The sequence below is a fragment of the Phyllostomus hastatus genome, unplaced genomic scaffold (genome assembly GCF_019186645.2).
Source record: "Phyllostomus hastatus isolate PE091 unplaced genomic scaffold, TTU_PhHast_1.1 phas_contig_17, whole genome shotgun sequence".
NCBI lineage: Eukaryota > Metazoa > Chordata > Mammalia > Chiroptera > Phyllostomidae > Phyllostomus > Phyllostomus hastatus.
Window position 1 is genome coordinate 35646498 of NW_025333664.1, and position 18946 is coordinate 35665443.

General features: G+C 36.4%; 1 protein-coding gene and 1 pseudogene across 1 annotated transcript in view; both read left to right on the forward strand.

Annotated features, from left to right (window-relative positions):
* The window catches only part of LOC123814944, a 28011-nt pseudogene extending 25724 nt beyond the window's left edge, over nucleotides 1-2287 (forward strand).
* MACROD2 (mono-ADP ribosylhydrolase 2) overlaps nucleotides 1-18946 on the forward strand; it is a 2133612-nt gene that overhangs the window by 1857275 nt on the left and 257391 nt on the right. The gene's annotated exons all lie outside the window — the stretch shown is intronic.

Consider the following 18946-nt stretch of genomic DNA (forward strand, 5'->3'; position numbering starts at 1 on the left):
TAAAATAATTCAACAGTACTATGTAATTCAACTGTACTATGCTAAACGCCATAGTACAAGCCAGACATCAGTAGCCACATCATTGTGGCTAAACCCAAGTTTACACCTGACAATTATTGCTTCAGAGTTTTTGAGGAGGTAGAAGATGATGTGATGAGAATATTTTAACCTCAGACTGGATTTTATTCAACCACAGAGCGTAAAGCTTAGCAAAAGCCTTTTTAACCTTAAGCATTTAATTACTTTACTTAAGCTACAGCAGCTATGAAATATAGAATGAGAAAAGTTAAGAAGCTATTAACTTAGGTGGTGGGCCATTGCAACATGAGAAAAGAGTTTGTCCATCCCTAGTGAAATTATTCTTTACAAGCACATTGTGAGACTGATTTTATGCTATCATCCTCTCTTTGGCTGCCCTTCCCACCTCTGACCATGGGTCTCAGTCTCTTTCTGTGGATCCATATCTTCTGTTCTGCCTTTGAAGCTTGATGTTTCTAAAGCTTCTTTCCATGGTGAAATTATGAATCTACTTATGGATCATGAAAGGCTCAATGAAGTTCAGTAATTTATCAAAGGCTTGCTACTACTGAAAAGCTGGTCAACTCTCAGTTTATTTTTCCCCTACTACATCACACAAACATTTACATATTTAACTTAAGATACCTACAGGGCCTGTTTATGTTCCATCTCCTCAGGTGTAAACTGAAATAACAAATAAGTTATTACATCTAAAGCATCAGAACAGTTTTGATACATATTAAGCACTCACTGATAAACTGTCATTAACTATCACTGATAAAATTTTCCATTAAGAAGATGGAAAGACCAAAATCACTAGATGTGTTCTCTCATTGTCATTCAACATGATGTTTTATCCAAAAAGTCAGATGTATGTCTTCAATAAGAACTTCTAGTAACAATTGAAGGAACTGGCCACTAAAGAAGGGGTAGAAAGAAAAGCCATTTATAGCTCATCTGCTCACTTGTAAATGACCTTAATTTTATAAAATAGTTTAAAAAGTTCTACACAAGCAAATCAAATAAGGATTAAGAGGCTACGAATTTCTAAGGACTAGGTCTCTGAGTCAGGATTCCTGATCCAGAGACTATGGATGATCCCAATGCAATGGAACCTGAAGGCATTGTCCATCAAGAATGACTGAAATGAAATTGTTTACAGCTTTGATGACATGGACCACTTCGAGTCCTCCCTCCGTGGCATCTACATTGATGGTTTTGAGAAGCCCTCTGTTATCCAGCAGTGAGCCATTTTTTTCTTGTGTCAACTATTACAATGTGATCTCTCCAACTGAGTTGGGGACCAGAAAAATGGCCACTTTTGCCATCTCAGTTCTGTAACAGATTGAATGGGATCTACTCAGACCTTGGTCCTGGTACCCACTAGAGAATTGGCACAGCGGATACAGAAGGTAGTCATGGCTTTAAGAGATTACATAGGTGTCTCCTGACATACCTACTTTTGAATTACCAATGTGCACGCTGAGGTGCGGAACCTTCAGGTAGAAGCTTCCCATATCATCATGGGCACCCTAGAGCATGTGTATGATATTCATAGCCATAGATACCTGTCTCCCAAATACAACAAGGTATTGTACTGGATGAAGCTGATGAAATGTTAAGCCATGGCTTCAAAGACCAGATCTATGACATATTCCAAAAGCTCAACAGCAACACTCAGGTGGTTTTGCTGTCTGCTATAGTGCCTTCTGATGTGCTTGAGGTGACCAAGAAGTTCATGAGGGACCACATTCAGACTCCTTTCAAGAAGGAAGAGTTGATCTGGAGGGTATCTGCCAATTCCGTATCAATATGGAATGAGAGGAGTGGAAGTTAAACATACTATGTGACTTGTATGAAATCCTCACCATCACCCTGGCAGTTATCTTTGCCAACACTCAAAGAAAGGTTGATTGACTCAGTAAGAAGAGGCATGCCTGAGGTGTCACTGTCTCTGCCATGCACGGAGATACGGACCCAAAAGAATAAGATGTAATCATGAAGAAGTTCTGCTCTGTCTCTAGCAGAGTATTGATTACCACTGACCTGCTGACCAGGGGCATTGATGTAGAGCAGGTTTTTTTAGTCATCAACTATGACCTTCTGAAGACTATATCCACAGAATCAGTAGGGAAGACATTTTGGCTGTAAGAGTGTGGCTATATATATGGTGACAGAAGAAGACAAGATGACTCTTCCAGACATCAAGACCTAAATCTACAATACCTCCATTGAGGAAATGCCCCTCAATATTGCTGACCTCATCTGAGAGGGGCTGATCTGCCACCTCACCACAGTGAAGGTTCAACATTTGGGAGGCTAAGGAGAAGCAGGAGTGGAGAGAGAAGGGAGTCAAGAGGTGACATATTGTCATTTGTATATGACATTTGTCATTTATTTTCCTCTGAATAAATGTCATTTTTTGAGGCAAAGAAGGAACTGTGAACATTTTAGATACACTTTTCTTGGATAGGCTCTTGCCTCAGGTGCCATCTCTTCTGCCCAAAATACTCATCTATTTCCCTAATGTAGTCATCCTCTAAACCCCAGAGGCTCTCCCCATTCCAGCCAAATTCCTCTGAAAATGACTCAAGAGGGCTATAATGTCACTCTATTTCATTTACTGGGCCAAATCTAGAGGGAGAATTCTGGAGTTAGGTGTTCCCCAAGTGAAAGGAGCAGAGGAGAAACAATAGCAGCCACTTTTACATTGTTTAGTGTAGCATTTATTGATTCAGGGGGAAAAAAACAAAATTTCAAAACCAAATTAACTTGGAAACTGCCAAAAGGAAAAAAAAAGAAGCTATGGCTATGAGAAAAAAACATGAAAGCAAAGGACTGGGTAGGAGTAGAAGAAATTAATAAGTACAAACAAGACAGGGATGAACAGTGAGGATTCAATTTAAACTGATCTTGGGAACTACTTAGAGACTTAACATTATTATTCAGAGAACATTTGGAATTAACGTCATTCTTATTGTTGAAATTCTCTCTAGAGTTGTTTTTATGCATTTTTATATTGATGCTTTAAAACACTGTTTTATCTTTGCTTGTTTTAGATTGCAGAACAGCTGAATTAGAGGTGTTCTGGAATTTCCACTCAGTTAAACTGGCATTTTCTTTTTGGTGCCTTGGTCCTAAGCGTGACTCCAGTGGTTCACCAGGACTTTTGATATTTGGCTTACAAGGTGATGTTGGCCATACACTGAGATATTTTGCTTTGCTTAATTCAGTGTGGTGTTGTGAAACCCAGACAATAGTGTCTCCATATATACAAATACCAAGTAGCAAAAGAAAATGTGTCCTCTGCAGTCAGTGGCCTTAGAGGCATACTGAATTGGCTATTAAAATATAAAAAGTCCACCCAACTCAAGGAATTTGACTTTTCTTTTCCTCTACTGCTGATGAGTTCAAGGATTCAGAAAATTCAGAAAAACAAAAAGAAGTCACATCTCCTATTACTTCTTCCCATGAGAACCTCTCTGACAAAAAAAGACCTGTATGACTCTAGCTATTATACAAAGTACAACCAAGATTTTGCCATTGAATATAACCTACAAAACATTGCAACTGTTTCACATTGTACATGGAGAGATCTATTATCAGTCTGTGTTGAAGCCTTATTGAAACCTGCTTTACCTTATTTATAAGAAAAAAAGGAAAAGATAAATAAGAATCTGCCTGAGATCCAATTGGACAGAGATGCTTCCTTTCTGACCCCTCTGCCTTCAGGGACACAGGCAAGCTCAACCAGCCCAAGAGTCACACAGATCTGTCATCAATGCCCATGGTTTTCCAATCATCACTGTCCTCTGTGCCATCAAGAGCTGAAAAAACTCATGGACACTGGAGACTGAAGATGGCAGAGTAGTATCCTGGTTGGTGTAGCTCAGTGGATTGAGCATGGGCTGAGAACCAAATAATCACCAGTTCCATTCCCAGTCAGGTCACATGCCCAGATTGCAAGCCAGGTCCCCAGTAAGGGGCATGTGAGAAGCACCTACCTATTGCTGTTTCTCTCCCTCTTTTTCTCCCTACCTTACTCTCTCTCTAAAAATAAATAAATAAAATCTTTGAGGAAAAAAAAAGATAGCAGAATAGTAAATGGAAGCTACACTAACCTTTTTCCAGGACCATTCTGGAATTACAGCTAACTGATAGAGAAATTATCCTGAATAACCAACTGAATGCTTGCTGGAAAGAAGCATTATAACCATGGAAAGATGGAAGAAGCCACATCACCACAATGAGACTGACAGGGAGTGTGGAGGAGGTATGAGGGGGCTGGCAGGGATCCGATGGATAGCAGATGAAGTTATGGAGGGATGTTTCAGTATCTTGGGGGCTCCCCCTGAGAAGTATGGGGTCTAAACCCAAAGCTGGGCTCCCCACCTTACAGCACTAGAGCCAGGGAAAAAACCCAGATAACATCCAGCTGTGAAAAGCAGCAGGGTTTCTGTCTGCCAGTGAGAGACAGCTAGAGATTCAGAGAGTCTATTTAAAGGTAAATGTACAAAATTTCATTTGCAGCCACTTACCCTGGGCTCAGCAGAGAGGGTAGAGTGAACTAGAAACACATGAGGAGAGTCTAGGGTTGGTGGCTCTGGGGAGAGAACTGAAGGAACAACTGCCAGGATCCTTGTGTTCAGTTATTCTTCATACTGCAGAACCCATCTTTGCCAGGTACAACACTGCTCCCAAAGTGGCATCAGCCTGAAAAAAAGCAATAGCCCTGCCCACGGGAATTACTCTGTCCCACCCTATGGAGCTTAAGCTGGGTTACTGAGTACAAATTGAGGCTATATCAGTGATTAGTTTAACAAACTAAGGCAGATGTCTGGGATCTCTGAGACTTTAGCTGATCCTCCCCTGGGCCTGGTGCTGATAAAACCCAGCTTTGGTGCTCAGCCTGGTTCTTTCTACACACAAAGTCCAACAGAGAGAGCTACATGGTGTGCATTACTGATAGTTCCAAAAAAGTTGTCCAGGCACAGTCACAACCATAGTCTAACAAAGGTCTACACCAGAATCTCTGCAATCTACCTAATACACAGAAACAAACACAAAGAAGCAGCCAAAATGTGAAGACAAAGAAATATCCCAAATGAAAGAATAAGAGAATTCTCCAGAAAAAGAACTAGATGAAATGGAGGTAAGCAATTTATCAGATAAAGAGCTTACAGTAATGATTATAAGGTTTCTCAACAGCATGAAAAAAGACATAGAAACCATGAAAAAGGACCAGTAAGAAATAAAGGATATGACATCTGAAATATATAATACACTGGAAGGAAGAAACAGTAAGTTAGAGAAAACAGAGGATTGAATCAGTGATTTGAAAGACAAAGTAGAAAATAACACCCAAGCAAAGAAGCAAAAATTTTTTTTAAAAAGTATTTTTAAAAAGTATTTTAAAAATGAGGATAGCTTAAGAAACATTTTGGACAACATGAAGCATAACATCCATATCGTGGGAGTACCAGAAGGAGAAGAGAGCAAGGAAGGGATCAAGAACCTATTAGAAGAATAATGACTGAAAATTTCCCTAATCAAGTGAAGGAAAAAGATACCCAAGTCCAAGAATCTCAGGGAGTCCCAAACAAGTTAAATCTAAAGAGGCCTACACTAAGATACACAGTTAAAATGGCAACATTAAAGACAAGGAGAGAATCCTAAAAGCTTCTTTTGTAACTACTTGCAAGAGAAAAGCAAGTAGTTACACAGAAGGGATCACCAACTAGACTGCCATATGATTTCTCAACAGAAAAATTTCAGTCTAGAAAGAAGTGGTGTAAAATATTCAAGGTGATGAACAGCAAGGACTTACAACAAAGGCTATTTTACCCAGAAATGCTATCATTTAAACTTGAAGCAGAAATAAAGAGCTTCCCAGACAAGAAATAGCTAAAAGAGTTTGTTAACAGCAAACCAGTACTGCAATAAATGTTAAAGGACTTCCTTTAAGAAGAAAATGAGAAAGAAAGAAAAAACAGGAAAATAGTCTAACAATAAAATGGTACTAAATACATATCTATCAATAATCACCTTATATGTTAATGTCTTAAATGCCCCAACCAAAAGACATAGGATAGCTAAATACGCTGCTACAAAGAGACCCAACTCACAACAAAAGACACACATACACTAAAAGTAAAGTGATGGAACTAGATATTTTATGCAAAAGAATGGGGAAAAAAGCTGGGGTAGAAGTACTTATATCGGAAAAAAAGTCTTTAAAACCAAGGCAACAGTAAAAGACAAAGAAGGACACTACATAATGATGAACATAACAATCCAACAAGAGGATATGACTCTAAATATAATATTCACACACCCAGCATAGGATAGCCTTAGTGCATGAAGCAAATCTTAATGGACATAAAGGGAGAGAATGACAGAAATACTGTCATAGTAGAAAAATTTAACACCCCATCAATATCATTGGATATATCTTCCAGACAGAAAATCAACAAGGAGACAACAGCCTTTAACAACACATTAGATCAAATGAATTTAATTGCTATCTTCAGAGCATTTCCCCTCAAAGCAAGAGAATATACATACTTTTCAAGTGCTCATAGAATGTTTTCTAGGATAGACCACACTGTCAGGATGGGCAGAGTAGGACAAGTGGGAATCTAGTTACAATTAGCATTTTGGACTACAAATATGGCCTCCGTTTGGACTACAAGTAATATGGCAACTGAACTCTGACCCAGAAGAGGTGACTGACATCAGACCAGGAGCCACCAATGCTAAGTTGCTTCTTTGTTCGCCAAGAACCAATCCTTGGCTCCCGCATGAAGTCAAGCCATATAAAACTCCCAGCCTTTCCCTTCTCCTGCGTGGTCTTTTCTTAGCCCTTTCTCCGGATGGGGAAAACGATGCCCCGGGAGCCCAAACTTCCAAAATAAAGCTCATCTGCCTGTTTCCATGGCTAATTGGCTATTTATTTCCTCGGCGGGGTCTAAGGAAACCTTATACACACGTTATGACACAAAACAAGTGTTAATAACTTTAAGAAGATTGAAATCATATGAAGCATCTTTTCTGACCACAATGCTATGAAACTACAAATCAATCACAAGAACAATGAAAAATATGTAAAGACATGGAAGCTAAAAAAACATGTTATTAAAAAATTAATGGCTCAACTATGAGATCAAGAAAGAAGTCAAAAGATAACTTGAAACAAATGAAAATAAGGACACAACAACCCAAAATATATGAGACACTGGGAAGCAATCTTAAAAAGGAAATTCATGGCATTAAAGGACACCTGAAAAATTAAGAAAAAGCTCAAATAAACAATCTAACTATACACTTAAAGATAGTTGAAAAAGAACAACAAACAAGGCCCAAAGTAAGTAGAAGGAAGAAAATAATAAAGATCAGAGCAGAAATAAATGAAATAGAGTCTTAAAAAAATTTCAAAAATTTATGAATCCAAGAGCTGGTTCTTTGGAAAGATAAATAGGATGGACAAAGCTTTAACCAGACTCATCAAGAAAAAAGGAGAGAGGACCCCCAAAATACAATCAGAAATGACAGAGGAGACTCCCAGCTAAGATAGAGGTGTAAGTAGACACACAATCAAAAGAAGGACAACAACAATTTAAAAACAAAAAACAACCAGAACTGACAGAAAATCAAACTGTGTGGAAGTCTGACAACCAAGGACTGAAAGAAGACACATTCATCCAGACCAGTAGGAGAGGCAGAGACAGGGAGCTAGGGTGGAGAAGGCTCAAGGCAAAGCTGCGGCTGGTGGACCCAGCTAGGCAGCGAATTGTGAAACAGGGCACGGTGCCCAAGGCAGCTGGTGGGCCAGGTGGTCCCACATTTGCACACAGATAAACCAGGCAAAACTGGGTAGCAGGACAGACCATGCAACCCAGGGTCCTAGTGCAGGGAAATAAAGCCCCAAACCACTGATTGAAAACATCTTTGGGGGTTGAGGAAGTGGGAGAAACTCTCAGCCTCATAGGAGAGTTTGTTGAAGAGGCAAACAGGGCCCTAGAACATACAAAAGCCCACCCACTTGGAATCAGTACCAGGAGGGCCCAATTTGCTTGTGGGAAGTGGGGAAAGTGACTGAAATCCAGCAGAGAGTGGAGCAAGCGCCACTGTTCCCTATCAGGCCCCTCCCCCACATACACCATCACAATGCAGCGCTGTGGGTTACCCTACCCAGGTGAATACCTAAGGCTCTTCCCCTCACTACATAACAGGTGCGTCAAGACAAAAAAAAATGGCCTAAACAAAAGAATAGATCAAAGCTCCAGAAAAAAATACAACTAAGCAACAAAAAGAGGTACTGAACCTATCAGATGTACAGTTCAAAACATTGATAACCAGGATGCTCACAAAACTGGTTGAATTTGGTCACAAATTAGATGAAAAAATGAAGGCTATGCTAAGTGAAATAAAGAAAAATGTACAGGGAACCTATAGTGATGGGAAGGAAACTGGGACTCAAATCAATGGAGTGGACTGGAAAGAAAAAAGAAACATCCAATCAGAAAAGAATGAAGAAACAAGAATTCAAAAAAATGAGAAGAGGCTTAGGAACTTTCAAGACATCTTTAAATGTTCTAACATCCCAATTATAGGGGTACCAGAAGGAGAAGAGGAAGAGCAACAAATGGAAAAGTTATTTGAACAAATAATAAAAGAGAACTTCCCCAATCTGGCAAAGCAAATAGACTTCCAGGACATCCAGGAAGCTCAGAGAGTCCCAAAGAAGTTGGACCCAAAGAGGAATACACCAACACACATCATAATTACATTAGCCAAGATTAAAATGAAGGAGAGAATCTTAAAAGCAGCAAGACAAAAGGAGTGACTGACAAAGGAGTTCCCATCAGACTGTCAGCTGATTTCTCAAAAGAGACCTTACAGGCAAGAAGGGGCTGGAAGGAAGTATTCCAAGTCATGAAAGGCAAGGACCTATATCCCAGATTACTCTATCCAGCAAAGTTTCATTTAGAATGAAAAGGAAGATAAAGTGTTTCTCAGATAAGGTCAAGTTAAAGGAGTTCATCATCACCAAGTCCTTATTATATGAAATGTTAAAGGGACTTATGTAAGAAAAAGAATATAAAAAACATGTACAATAAAATGACAGCAAACTCACAATTATTAACAACCACACCCAAAACAAAAACAAAAACAAACTAAGCAAACAACTAGAACAGGAACAGAATCACAGAAATGGAGATCACATGGAGGGTTATCAACAGGGGAGTGGGAGGGAGAGGGAGGGTGAAAAGGTACAGAGAATAAGTAGCATAGATGGTAGGTAAAAAATAGACAGGGGAGGGCAAGAATAGTATGGGAAATGTAGAAGCTAAAGAACTTATGACACATGGACATGAACTAAAGGGGGTTGGAATGTGGGTGGGAGGGGGTGTGCACGGTGAAGAGGAGTGAAGGGGGAAAATGGGACAACTGTAATAGCATAATCAATAAAATATATTAAAAAAGAATAGTATAGGAAAAAAAGAAATAAGAGAGGAGAAATAACATCTGAAACCAAAGAAATACCAAGGATTGTAAGAAAACATTATGAATAACCATATACCAACAAACCGAACAACCTCAATGAAATGGAAAAATTCCTAAAAACATGTAATTTTCCAAAATTAAATTGGGAAGAATTGGAAAATCTGAATAGGCACATTGTACCTAGTGAAATTGAAGCAGTAAAAAAATAAATAAATAAATAACTCCTAATAAACCAAAGCTCTAGACCAGTTGGCTCTACAGGTGAATTTTACCAAACATTCCCAGAAGAACCAACACCTCTCCTCAAACTATTTCAATAAATTCAAGAGGAGAGAAGCCTCCCAAGATTGTCTTATGAGGCCAGCATTATCCTGACTCCAAAATCAGATAAAGACACTACAAATAAACAAAATTATAAGCCTATATCCCTGATGAACATAGATGCTAAAATCCTCAACAAAATATTAGCAAACCAAATACAGCAATATATAAAAAGATCATACACCATGATAAAGTGGTATTTATTCCAAGAATGCAAGGTTGGTACATTTGTAAATCAATAAATGTGGCTCAACACATAAGCAAAATGAAAGATAAAAATCACATGATCATATCAATAGATGTAGAAACCCAGCACCCATATGTGATAAAATAAACTTTCAGCAAAGTGGAAATAGAAGGAACATACTGAAACATAATAAAAGCCATATATGACAAACCCACTGCCAGCATCATACTCAATGGGAAAAAACTCTAAGTGTTCTTCTTAAGATCAGGAACAAGAGAGGGATGTCTGCTTTCACCTCTCTTATTATATGTAGTACTGGATGTTCTAGCCATAGCAATCAGACAAGAAGAAGTAATAAAAGGCATCCAAATTGGAAAGGAAAAAGTAAAACTATTTTATTTGCATATGAGAAGATACTGTACATAGAGAACCCCAAAGATTCCATCAAGAAACTATTAAAACTGATAAATGAATTCAGCAAAGTAGCAGGATACAAAATTAATATGCAGAAATCAGTTGCATTTTTATATGCCAATAATAAACTAACAGGGAAATTAAGAAAACAAACCCATTCACAATTGCTTCAAAAAGAATAAAATACCTAGGAATAAACCTAATCAAGGATGTAAAAGACTTGTACTTAGAAAATTATAAGACACTAAAGAAGGAACTTGAAGAAGATACAAATAAATATAAGCACAAATCGAGTTCATGGATATGAAGAATTAACATCATTAAAATGTCCACAGTACCCCAAAGCAATCTATAGATTCAACACAATTCCTATCAAGATTACAATGATGTATTTCACAGAATGAGAACAAATATTTCAAAAATTTATATGGAACCACAGAAAGTCCCACATAGCAACAGCAATCCTGAGAAAGAAGAACAAAGTTGAAGGAATCATGCTACCTATTATCAAACTATACTATAAGGTGATAGTTTCAAAGCAGCCTGGTACTCGCATAAAAATAGACCCATAGATCAATAGAATGAAACAGAGAGCCCAGAAATAAACCCATTCCTTTAGAGTCAATTCATATTCAACAGAAGAAGCAAGCACATACAATGTGCTAAGGATAGTTTATTCAACAAATGGTGTTGGGAAAATTGGACAGATACATGCAGAAAAATGAAACTAGACCACTTTCTTACACTACACACAAGGATAAATTCAAAATGGATCAAAGACTTAAATGTCATACCTAAAACCATAAAAATCATAGAAGAAAACATAAGCACCATAATCTTGCACATTGCTCATAGTAATATTTTATTAGTTGTATCCACAGTCAATGAAAGCAAAAGGAAAAATAAACAAATAGGACTACATCAAACTAAAAAGTTTTTACACAGCAAAGGAAAACATCAACAAAATAAATAGTCCACTGCATGGAAGAACATATTCAATGATATATCTTATAAGGGATTAATATCCAAAATTTATAAAGAACTTGCAAACTAAACACCAAAAATACAAACAACCCAACTAAAAAAATGGACAAAGGAAGTAAATAGATACTTCTCCAAAGAGGACATACAGATGGCTAATAGGCATATGAAAAGATGCTGCACATCACTTATCATCAAAGAAATGCAAATTAAAACCACAATTAGATATTATCTCACATTTGTCAGAGTGGCTATCATCAAGAAATCAGCAAACAAGTGCTGGAGAAGATGTGAAGAAAGGGGAACACTTCTGCATTGTTGGTGGGAAAGCAGATTGGTAGAGCCACTGTTGAAAGCAGTGTGGAGATACCTCAAAATATTAAAAATGGATTTGCCTTTTGACTTGGTGATTCCACTCTGGGAACATATCTGAAGGAACCCAAAACACTAATTTGAGAGAACATAAGCATCCTATGTTCATTGAGGCATTATTTACAATCACCAAGATATGAAAGCAGTTTGAGTGTCCATCAGTATATTAGTGGATAAAACAACCATAGGACATTTACACAATAGGATACTACTGGGCCACAAAAAAAGAAGAAAATTTTACTCTTCACAACAATATAAATGGACCTGGATAACATGCAAAGTGAATAAGCCAGTCAGAGAAAGACAAATTCCATATGGTTTCACTCATATGTGAAATGTAATGAACAAGTTGAACTAACAAGCAAAACAGAGACAGACTCATATATAGAGAGCTATATGACACCTAAGATTTGGGGCAGTTTTAGAGGGTGGAATGATTGAGCAGAAAGGAAAAAGGACTCATGGACATTGTCAACAGTGTGGTGATTATAGCAGGAGAGGGATATAAGGGGACTAAGTGGTAATGGAAAAAATACAATAAAAAATTTAAAAATAATTAAAATCCATTTCAGCACAAAGGAACACAATTAGAGCATTAAACTCAGAGAAGTTACTCGATTATAAAATTATCTTTTTAAATTATATATTCAAACATATATATTTAATAAAAATATTGAATAAAATATATCTAAGAATAAAAATATATCTATGAATAAAAATATATCAAAGCAAAGAATAATACTCAGAACCTATTAAATACCAGTGTAATTAACCAACATTCTATGCACTAGTCCACTTTTGCCTTCTACCATAGATTCTAGTGAGGAAGACACACATTAAATAAATAAACAGAAAAAATAAATACTTATTTAGGATACTATGAAGTATTCTAATAGGGCAGAGAATGATACTACTCCAAGAAAGAATAAGACAGCTTGCTTTTCTGAGCAGATTGTTTAACTGAGTCCTGAAAGATGAGAAAGTCAAATCATTTGGAGTACAAAGGAAAGAGAATGGACAAAGAATAGGCTGTACAGAGGTTTTGTGGTTAGAAAAAGCTGAGTAAGAAATTGAAAGGAACACACTACACCTAGATGGTAATAATGAAAAAGAGAGGGAGAGTGTCAATAGGTTGGTAAGGCTCTAGCATGTAGGACCTTGAGAATACTGTGACTACAATGGTTTAAAACAGAGGGTTTAAACTACTTAAATGCCAGTTTTAGAGATTTTTCTAACTACTCTTTGGTGAATAAATTGCTCCAAGGTCAAGAGGTGGGAATAGAAACCCACTGGGAAGCTATTCTGGTTATTTACAAGGAAAATAATAATGTCAGACTAGAGTGGTATATGTTGTGATACAGATAAGTGTACATATTTAATATGCATTTGGAGAAAAAATGAGGATGTACACTGATGAATTGAGGGATGATGGATGCAAGGCTGTGAGACATCTCAGGAATGATTCCTGGGTTTTTCTGGACTGAGCTCCTATGTTTCTGGTCTGAGTACCTGGGTATAGGGTGAAGCCCTGTCCTGAGTCAGGGAGAATATTACTTATACTTGAATACCTTGATTGTATTTCATCCTTTCTCTCTCATCCCTCCTTCACCCTTTACCCACCACATTTCTCTAAATCCTATCTGTCTTTTCAGTGTTGTTAAACTCAATAAACATACTGAACAATAGTAAAAATCATAAGTTTAAATTTTTGAGTCCTTCTAAACAAAATATATACCCAACTAATTTAATCCTTACAGTAAAACTCTATGAGATAGATCCAACTTTACACATAAAAAATGTGGAGGCACAGAGAGCTCAAGAAAATGCCTAAGGCCATACTGCTACATAGCAATTGCTGGGGTCAGCAAGCCCTTGCTTTTACAGTCTAATGCAGGCGCTGGACTTATAAACAAATACAATAGACACAGTGCTGTGACAAAGTGCTTATAACTGTATCAGCGTTGTCATATGAAATCCCAGTAGGAGTACCTGATCAATCCTAAACAGCAATAGTCAAAAGAAAGGCTTCCTTGAAGAGATTATATCTGAGTTAGACTTTGAAGGGTAAGTGAAAATTATGCAGGTGAAGTTAACAGGAGTGGAGAAGGTCTTTCCAGGCAAAGCAACACAGAGGCAAGAGACCTCTGGAGTGGGGTTGGAGGAGAATCAAGTAGTGAGTTCGTAAAAGAGCAAAACTGATAAATATGCTGGGCAGATAGAATAGAGAAATAGATTAAAGAGAAGTTTGACATTTGTGGTTGGGGCATGGTTTAATTTGCATTTTAAATAACTCTATCTGGTGACATATAGAGGAAAAGGTGGGGTGAGAGCAGCCAGAAGTCTAGAACTCCAACTAAAAAGCTTCAAGTATTTTTTTTCTATTGGGGCAAAAATGAGGATTTGACATAAAATAATGATGTTAGGAATAAAGAAAATAAAAGGAATCTGAAAATTATACAAGAAAGCACATATAAAGTATTTATTACAATGTTTGGCCATTTACATAAAAAATGTTAGCTATCATTTCCATTGCTACTTACCAAGCTACAGTAAAATTTAGTGGCTTAATACAACAAAGATTTATGATTTATCTTAATTCTGTGTATTTGGTGGGCTCTACTTGATTTTGACTGGGGTCGCTCAAGTGAATGCATTCAGCTTGTAAGTTCCCTCATTTTTAAACATGCCACCTCCCAACCTCATGTGATCTGCCTCCTTTTAGGCTTCTGTTTGCCCTCCTTGCATGCAGGCCATTTTGCAAACCAAGTTTCAAGAAGCACATATTGTCTCCAACTTTTAAAGTTTTTTAACACTTTTTCCTAGTTTTGTTTTAACATGAAGATATTTTTAAGACACATTTTGTACCATGGAAATATTATATGGAACTGGAGAGTACTACAATTTAACTTTTTCATCACTTGAATTCAAGTTACATTTATCCTGTGTATAAGCCTTGAAAGTTGTATGGAGTAATGTTTACCAAAGGATAGCAATGGTCTGGGTTTGGGGATTTCAGGGACTTTTTTTTTACTTTACCTTTATGTATTTATTTTTTAAATATATGTATCTTTTTAAAAAAAAGTCATATTTATTTTTAAAATGTGATGACTTCTGTCTTATGTGAGCACAGAAATAACGAGGGTAATTCTCTGATCTTTTCATCTTTCGGGGCCACTGGTTTGTGTGCGAACAGCTCCTTTGACAGGGTGGTCATCTGTGTTTGCCATCAAGATGGTTAGTTTCTGGTGGCTGATACACAAAATGACTGGTTTACTGAAAAACTTAGAAAATACCTGGAAATTTTATGAGAAATGCCATTTATATTGTCATTGCAGAGATTCACAGGCTTTGGGGGGTTTTGTATGTTTTAAGGCTGACTTCAAATTCCTAGAACCACAAGAATATTAAGTATTGCTCTTCTTAAATATAGAGCTGAAATGCATGAGAGTGGCTCAGGAGGCTTACCAGTGCTTCTGCCTACGTAAGCTTGGTGTTTAAAATGTAATTCAAAATGTTTGTAAACCAAGTTATATTCTCACATGATGACTTTCTCACCAGTGTATTTGTGTAATGTTCATGTGTTAGTGGATTTGGATTGTGTTGTTAAGGTGGGAAAATGTGTTACTGGGAGGTAATTACTGTAAAGCTATTTAATTATTGATTTTCCCAACATAGCAGGGTTGACATTTTAGCAGATATAATGAAGGAAAAGAGATGCATTAACAAAATGGAATAAAAAATGCACATTTTAAAGGGAGACATGATTCATTTAAAAAGATATGCAGTAATTATTAAGAAAGGATGACTACTTTCTTCATAAATGACATTAACTATTCCAATTAAATGACAGGATTATAATATGTAAGGATGTAATGAGGGTATTCAGAACCGTAGCATTGGCTAAGGCATACATAAGAATTTCATCTTTACCCATGTCATTTTTGGAATTCATCTCTTCATTACACTTTATCAAAAGCACACTCTTTTTTGAAGTATTTATACTGGCTTGTGCTTTTCTTTACTTAGAAAAACAGAATTTTACTTTGCATATTTGTCTAATAGCTATAAATAAATGCAGCTACTTTTCCCCTTGAAATAAATGACTGCATTTTAGACTGAAAGAAGATCAGCTCAGGACGACCACAGATTTCCCAGCCCTGCTGAGTTCTTGCTTTTTATTCCTGGTTTATCTGCCTTTCTGATTTCTAGCCACAGTGAAAGAGCATCTGACTACATGGTAATGAGCTCTTAAAAAACAAAAAGAAGTGCTTACACATCCAAAGGAGTGTCCGCCTCTACACAATAGCCTTGGTAAAAGCAAGTTTTGAACTATTTTTTGGACTGCCTTCAGAATCAGTGTATGAAACCCACAAAAAACAATATATCTATTAATCAGAAGCACATGATTTTTGACATTAAATCATATGACCAAGTTGGTCAACCACCATATCAAGCAAGCTTTATTTGAGATAACACTCATCCTCTTTTATATTACAGCATGAACCCAAAAGAGAAAAATATGTCACAATTTAGATAATTCAAAAGAATGTAATATGGATTGTAAAGAGAGTTTCCAAAATGAGGCTTCAGAATATCCTTGGCTGAAAGACTATTTAGAAGGTAAGAAAAAAGTTGGATATAGAATATTTTTAAAAAATTTGCAGAGTGGGAAAAAAAGAGATGGCAAAGATAAAAATTAAAATAATGGATTAGAAAGTGGAAACATAATTTTAAGTTGATTAGTAACTTAATTATTTTGGAAACAGAGAATAAAGAAAGAAAACACAAATACACAAAATATAAAATCACATAAAAAAATGTTATCTAGAAAATCTCTATAAAATGCATTTAAATTTTTTCAGATTTTTATGAACCTTAAAGTTCACCAATATGACCCCAGAGAAGAAATGAAACTCAAGTTGATAAATAATTATGAAAATTATAAAAAGGCAATAGGAAAAAGAAATTCCAATATGCAAATAATTTTCAAAGAGGAATTTTAAACCTTCAAAAAGAGTTAGTTTACAAATTATTCAAACTTTTCAACGTAAAGAATGCAGGCTTCCAAATTTTTTGTACAAAGACATAATATTTAAAAAGCAGTCTGATAGAGATGACAAAATACAATATTCTTACTTAATACAATCTTATTAATGTTAGGGAAAATACTAAATGTTAGCAAATGTAATAGTGGTACATTAAAGGAATATTATATCATTTACTAGGAAGATATATTTCTCAAATAAATAGCCAGCATCAAGTTAAAGGTCAAACATTGAAAGTTTTTGAAGAATTTTATGTGAAGAATAAGACAGTAATGACAGCTATCCACACTATTAACATTAATTCAAAAAATAATAGCATGTGCAGCTGAACTGTGAGATAAAAATTAGGAGTGCAAACTTTGGTAAGAATGAGGCAAAAATTACTCAAATTGCTACTTATATAATTGTATACCTAGTAAATTCAATAGGATCAACTGAAAATTCATAAAACAGTTAATGTATAAAAGTAACTAGGAATAAAATCATCAGCTTTTCTTTCTCATCTTTTGTTTTTGGTTAGTTTAGACCTACAACATAGATTATTTTAAATTTTCACATCAGTTTTCTAAAGTATTATTTTCTCATTAATTATATTTACTTTGTATTTGTTATTGCCCCATTATTTCTTTCTATGAAAGGTTTTATTTATTAATTTTTAGAGAGAGGGGAAGGGAGAGAGAAAAAGAGGGAGAGAACATTAATGTGAGAGAGAAACATTGATAGGCTACCTCTCGTAAGTGCCATATAGGGGATGAACTCACAACCCAGGCGTGTGCTCTGACCTGGAATCTAACTGGTGACCTTTTGCCTTTCATTACAACACCCAACCAACTGAGCCACACCACTCAGGGCCCCCATTATTACTTTTCATATTGTGTATTATGTTTTCCCTTTGCCATTTTTAATGCTTTTTTTTTTTTTGCTTTTATTTAAAGTTCCTAGGCTGGCTAATAAATGCTACCACTGTTTTATTTCTAATTTTTAAAAAATCTTTCTATTCTTTTGATGTCAATAGACATGTTCAGTTGTCATTCTTTTAAATTCTTCACTGGGACCTCAATGTTCTCTTCACTAACCCAACCATTTCTGGAAATGGTTTCATATTTCTAGAAAAATTTCATATTTGGAAATTTTTTATAATTAACATTCTTATTTTGGAATATTTTAAATGGCTGATAAACTGGTTTATCAAGTAAAACCATATTAATCTGTGTCAAAAAATCAGGTGCCATTAGGAGGTAAATGGTTATTTTCTCAAATACCAATCCCAAAAGAAAAATATGTTTAAGACATGTTCTGGAGTTCCAGCCAAGATGGAGGCATAGATAGAAACCTTTTGCTTCCTCACACAACCAAAAGGAGGATAATAACCAATTTAAAATCAATAAATAAACAAAATTGCCACAAAATCAAACTGCATGGAACTCCAACAACCAAGGAATTAAAGAAAAAATCAACCAGAACAACCAGACCAGTAAGGTGGACTGCTCAGGCAGACTCAAAAATAAATAAATAAATAAATGCTGAGGGGCAGGGCTTACTGCTGAACTTGGAGGAACTGTGAGGGAGAGACTGTCTTAAGGGGAAAACCGAGGCTCAGAGCTGATTGTGGGCTAAGGTTGGGGTTGCCCTGTGGGAGATACTTCCAGTTTGACACAAGAGTCTGTTGGAAAATACGCTAGAGACAAGCAGGCAAGCTGCATTGTTCCCTCTCTGGCCCCTCCCACACAGGCAGCTCAGCAAAGAGGGTTTCCCTGCTGGGGTATGTAGCTAAGCCCCCCCCCCCCCGCCCCCTTACAACCTATCATCTGAGCCAAGACAAAGAAATATGACCCAAATGAAAGAACACAGCAAAACCTCAGAAAGAGAACTAAGCGATGAGGAGATTGCCAACCTATATGATAAAGAATTTAAAGCCCTGGTAATCAAAATGCTCACAGAACTGACTGAGCTTGATTGAAAAATAAAAGAACAAATGAAAGGTACCCAAAATGAAATAAAGCAAAATATTCAGAGAACCAACAGTGACAAGAAGGAAACCAGAATTCAAAGCAATGATTTGGAACAAAAGGAAGAAATAAACATCCAACTGGATCAGAAC